This window comes from Triticum urartu, chromosome 1 (assembly GCF_003073215.2).
Source record: "Triticum urartu cultivar G1812 chromosome 1, Tu2.1, whole genome shotgun sequence".
NCBI classification, from domain to species: domain Eukaryota; kingdom Viridiplantae; phylum Streptophyta; class Magnoliopsida; order Poales; family Poaceae; genus Triticum; species Triticum urartu.
Window position 1 is genome coordinate 297,183,088 of NC_053022.1, and position 5,785 is coordinate 297,188,872.

The 5,785-nt window shown below is 43.2% G+C and overlaps 1 long non-coding RNA gene across 1 annotated transcript; it reads right to left on the minus strand.

The window, feature by feature from the left end:
* Positions 1-1,787: 1,787 nt before the first annotated feature.
* Positions 1,788-4,437, minus strand: LOC125508653. The gene is made up of 4 exons (XR_007283691.1): positions 3,612-4,437; positions 3,292-3,471; positions 2,683-2,852; positions 1,788-2,140 (listed from the first exon to the last, which is right to left on the minus strand). It is a non-coding gene; the product is annotated as an uncharacterized LOC125508653 (long non-coding RNA).
* Between the last annotated feature and the right edge of the window lie 1,348 nt (positions 4,438-5,785).

Genomic DNA, 5,785 nt, shown 5'->3' on the forward strand with positions numbered 1-5,785 from the left:
GATGCACATGTGTTACATATTCATGTGAAGGATGATGCTACGATTTGTGTAGCTTTTGGTACAATGGGTTTCCTTTCTATAGATATTGTTCGATCTCCAATGTTCTAGCCTAAGGGAGATGGTGCTAAAAATAGGGATTCGTTGTGTCTGCGGCATTGCATTGTTTCTGTATATTGTTTTTTATGTGGACTAAAATAATCACAACCTTGGAGCTATACGGATGCTATGAATAGAGTGCAATACATAAAGGAAAAAAGTAGATTTTATTTCCTATGGCGATAGAGTAGATGTTCTACAGTGTTCTAGTTTTCCCTCCGTGATAAAGTAGTAATTAACTTACCAAATTATCGACTTGGTTGTGTGTTAGTGTTGGGCCAGTATATGGATTGCAGGATCATTGGTAGCTGGGTCTTGCGGGTACATGTGATACAATCAAATACCCGTCGGTAAGTCCTGACTATGTATACTATGGTCCAAACAGTAGAACAGTAAATAATTATAAATTTTAAAAATATGTACGATAATTTCGTGTGTATCCTTTGATATCAATTAAGGGGAAACACAACAATATATAAAGAAGTTGAAGATGGCAAAGAAGTAGATGTATTACAATCATGTAAATGCATGGTTACAAACAGATCGATAAACATTGGCACACCTCTAATAAAAACTACTTAGCAGCTGCCAATATGATATTCCATTTTTCTAGAAAATAAAAAAGAATACATGTGAGTTGAAAATATTATGGCTCATTATAGAATTTCCATGAGCAATAGGAGATGAGTAGGGAAAACTACAAAGCTCAGAAGTCAACAGTGGCAGACAAGAGAGATGTCTAATAGTGATTAATTTAGTCAAACAAAAGATAAATAGCATATTACGAAACAATGAAGATAACCTTTCAGAGAGAGATTTTTTGCCAATCCACAAACTAATCATGATTTTGAAAGTACCCAGCAGTCGGAAGAGTGTGTCGCGATTCGCGAACCTGAAGAAACAGACTTTTAGTTATCCGTTAGCAACTAAACTAAGAAATACACACATGATGTAACCTACACTTGCATAAATTTGGATCTAGACACTATATCTATTTTATATGCACGCTCTTTAAATATAAGGAAGACCCAAGAACTTAAATATAAGGAAGACCCAAGAGCACAACCCCGAATATTTTTCATGTCTCTGAACAACCAACATCATATTCCTAGTGTAGAAGAACATTCGTCAGTTAAGCAAGCACGTAACTATCGGACCAAGGAGCAACGCCAGGATGGTGTATAACTAATGAGGCTACTTCACAAAAGTAATTTTGAAAGGAACCTGTTAGGATATACATCGAGGAAAAGAAGTTATCATCTGACTAAGATTCTAAGTGAACTCCATCCTTCCACATATCTAGTACTGTATTATAGTGCGCCCCAACACACCCAACTCCACTAAAAGCCGACCAGGGAAAACTATATATATTAAAGCATTGCAACAACAGTATGATATCTTCAATTTTGATATGGTGCACTGTAGAAACTCCTTCAATCAATTCAAAGAGAGCAGTGTGTTGAGTTAAAATAGACAACATGTCCTGCTTCAATCAATTGATTAGAGAATACAGTTATCATACAAAAATAAGAAACCAGAAAATGGCTCCCAGCTTCAATCAATTGATTAGAGAATACAGTTATCGTACAAAAATAAGAAACGGAAAACGGCTCCCAGCTTGGGTATCAGTTCTGAATTCTGATTCTACTCATCTCTCATGAATTTCGTTCTAATTCACGCATTAGCTTGGATAAGATTTTGCACGAATCATTCTATTAAACACACTTACCATATGCACATGAGTCACTGAACTTGATACAGTTTGATGCTAGCAAACTTGCCAAACAAAAAAATGGTCCTCTCCTTTCTGTTTAGTCCTAACATCAAACATCTTGAGGCGTGAGCCTCTATTTTCTAATCTCTTTATTCACCCATGACAAAAATCTAACACTTCAAGCAAAACAAAGGAGCAGTGAAGGACACAGCTATGATGAGAAATCACGAGTCAATTGTGGATAACTTTGATGTACGTAGAAGTAGAATGCTCAGCAGAACATAAGTTCAAATTTGTTCCATCCAGCAGAGCCAACATCATTTCCTTTGCCTGCAAGATGATTAGCACGGTAAGAAATATTCATAATAAGTTGTAGATAAGTGCAGGAGCTGCAAGGGTGATTATGGATGAGTCATGAAGTGAAATTGCATGGATAGATAAATCGAGTGACCAACATTCTGTACACATGAACATGCAGTATATCTAGTGAACACAATGGTAGGTTTACAAATCAGTTTCTTTCCACATATCCTTACCTGAAAGCAAAAGGTGCAGATACTCACATGTTATTGGCCTCCACATCAGTCCAATGAATTAACTGAATCTAGTTTCTCGCGTTTGAAAACAAAAAACAAAAGCAGGACAGTCCGTGTCTTCTCAAGGAGATGTAATGTAGAAATTAGTAAAGATACAAGAGTTATTCACTACCTCGCACTGGGATAGAACATGTATACTCATATGTCTTTTCCTTGCACATCAATTATATAATTGTAGATCCTAATTTCTTAAAAAGGAACATGGCAAGTAGAGTGGGGCGATTTTGTCCGAGAGAGATCTAACGTGGGAATTAGTCAAGATGGATGGATACTTACTGTCTTTTGCTGCAAGAAGATGCTCGAAGCTGCAGCATATGGACCGTGAGCGGCAGTGAGCAAAATTGATGGCCGAAAATGCTAGTGCTCGGCAACAGCAAAGAAGTGGAGAAGTGCAGGTGGAGGCGGCTATAATGATGGAGGTCCTACTTAGATAGGAAAATAAGTACCTGCTTGCAATCAAATAGATACAAAAATAAGCAGTTGCTTGCATTCAAATATAAATAGAGGCATTCAACTGCTACATTCCCACTCCTCGAGTATTTCTTGCAGAAGAAAATCAAAACGAAGTTGCCAAAATCATCAAATCATTGTGGCAGTATGTTCTACAAAAATCAAAAGGGGAAATCTGTATGTGAAACAACTGAAGAAATCCACATCCATGTCTTATGGAAAATTTGTAGTGTTCCTGGAATTAGAACCATATAGTTTCCTATGTTTGTGGACTTGCATTTGTAACCTCATGTGAAATCAAATACGAACTCCTTTCATTGGAAAGTATAATGGGAAGATGAAGAATAAACACGACCCACCATAGTATGTTAGAGAATAAACCAATTTATGTACTTCTTATATAAAAGCATGCACATATTGTAGTGGAACACGAACCTGTAGGCAGTTATATAGATCTTGAGGACTCTACAAAGTAATTAGTGGGTGTCAAGGCTCTTGGATTCAAATACACGTTTCTCCTCTTTTTTCCCTTGATGTACACATGTAGTACGTCCTCCATACCATTCAGGTTCGTAACCTCTTCCTTGCAAGATTTTCGTTTACACAAAATCATGCCTGCAAGAAAAATTACTCAAATACCAATTGCAATGCTAATAAGAACATGAAGAAACGGCTACAACTTGGTGGAACGACTACGTGAAACTGAGATATAGAGATTGAGAGAAATCAAAATTGATTCAAAGTTACAAGCCAACCATTGAATCCATGGAGAAGGTTGAAGAACCCAAACTCGTCGGGCTGAGCTTCCCGGCAAACCCAGCAAACCGGCATGTGAGCGTCTTCCCGTCTTCCATATGGCACGGCACCCCTACAGCGTCCAGCGGAGAAGCGCAAAACTGGGTGGCTGCTGTGAGCAAACAACACCACGACATGCTGCGCCGCTGCTGCCGTCAAAGCTGCCACACACCTCGTCGACAAGTTGCTCACCGGTGCTCCTAGCTAGTCCTGCTGCAGTGTGGCCTTGAAAACACGGTACAGCTGAGAGAGAATGCAGGGAGCACCTGATCGATTAGGGAAATGGCTCCATAGCACCGGCCAAAGAACCTCGCTTAGGTTGTGGATCCTGCCCCCGGTGGACGATTAGGGATGGAGGAGATGCAGGGGACGGAAGGTAGAGGAGGGGCCGGGCCTTGAGGCGCATGCGCTCCGAGATGGGCAGGTCGTCCCACTGCAGCGCCACCCGCAGGCCAGCATGGCGGCCCGAAGCCGATTTTCTTGACGCGCTCCAGCAGCGCGGCGGCAGCAGCCGCGGCCGGCGGCGGGGCAGCACACCTGTGAGTATGTGGACGGGCTTCACGAGCTGCGCGTGGTGGCGTCACCATCCTCGAGGAGGATGTTGGCCATGGCAGCGATGTGGAAATTTGGGATGCAGAGGGAGAAAGCAGCGGAGGTGGGGAGGAAGCCGACGGCCATGGAGCCTTCTTATAGGATCGTACAGCGGTGAAATTTTTCGGAGGAGAGTACGGAAAGGATCGAGGAGGATCAAATTGAACCGACGTAGGCTAAACCTGAAAATCATCGACACGTACGCAGATCTCGCAGCCGACCCGAAACTCTGCATGCAACCTGTCCACATACCAAAAATATCTACAGCCACTTTAATAAAAATAACTGCAACCGCCTATTACATGGATATGCATGCAAACTGACAGGAAACAGCAAACTTGACGTGGTCATATGCATGCAGAAGATCAACTATAATCGCTGGATCCATCCCCAACTGTACCCTCCCAGGTCCCCCAGTAAATAAGGTGGCAGCACCTCATTGGTCAAGTTTTCACCGATTGAAAAAAGTCAAAAAAAAACCAGGTAAAAGAAACCTAGCCAGATTTAGTATATTTAAAATTTACTGAAATACCAAGTACCCACACCCCTATATCTCAATCTCCAGCTAAAAAATGTCCCTATGTTTTTTAAAAAGAAAAGTATACTTTTCGTCCCTCAATTCTTAGCGAAGTCTAGACTTGGTCCCTTAACTTCAAAACCGGACAATTTGCACTCTCAATTCTTAAAACTGGACAAGTTTCGTCCCTCACTCCAGTTTTGACAAGTCATCACGCCCACGTGGCAAGGTTTTATCTTTCCTTCCGTCTACTCTGGTATGGATATTTTGACAGACATTTGGCGTGCAATGTCTGGCGCTGCCAACGACCCGCACCGGGCCACGACGTTCATCACCACCAGTCTACCACCGGCAGAAACTCATGTGGCGTGTGTCGGGCATGCTGGTGCCCGCATCTGATTCGCCGCCCTTGCTCGGCTCAGTGCACGACTTGCCCTTTGCGTTCAAGTCCTGCGAAGTGGACAGGTCGCCGGGGGAGCAGCTAGGCGCAGCTGGACGTCGTCTCAGCTGCTGCTATCCTCACTGACAGAGTGCTCGCTGCAGCAACCTCGGGATAGTGCAGTGTTTAGCCATGTCATCCCGCGGTGGATCTGCGCGTCGGGGATGCCGAAGCTTGCAGCGCTCGTGGCCGGCTTCAGATGCGCCTGCACTGGAAGATACGGATGATGTGCAACAGGAGGAAGTGTTCGTTTCTTAGCCAGTTTAGCTGCATGTTTATTTTCCTCGTGCTGCATGTTTATTTTTCTCGTGCATGTGCACGCCGTGGGCATGATACATAGCTGCATGCGTGTGTGTACAGGTCCAGGTTGTGCGCTAGGCCACCGGACACACAGGCCTCCGAGCATGAGGTCCTTCTCGCCGTACTCGTGCTCACCGTTTGCTTCTGTCGCTGCCAACGACGGCGCTGTTGATGCCCCTAGGTCGCTCGAGCCTACACCACTGAGGCATTGTCCCATGCTCCAGATCTTGCACGCCAAGTGCTTGATAAGATGCCCACATGAGAGATAAATCAAAGGGAAGAAATAG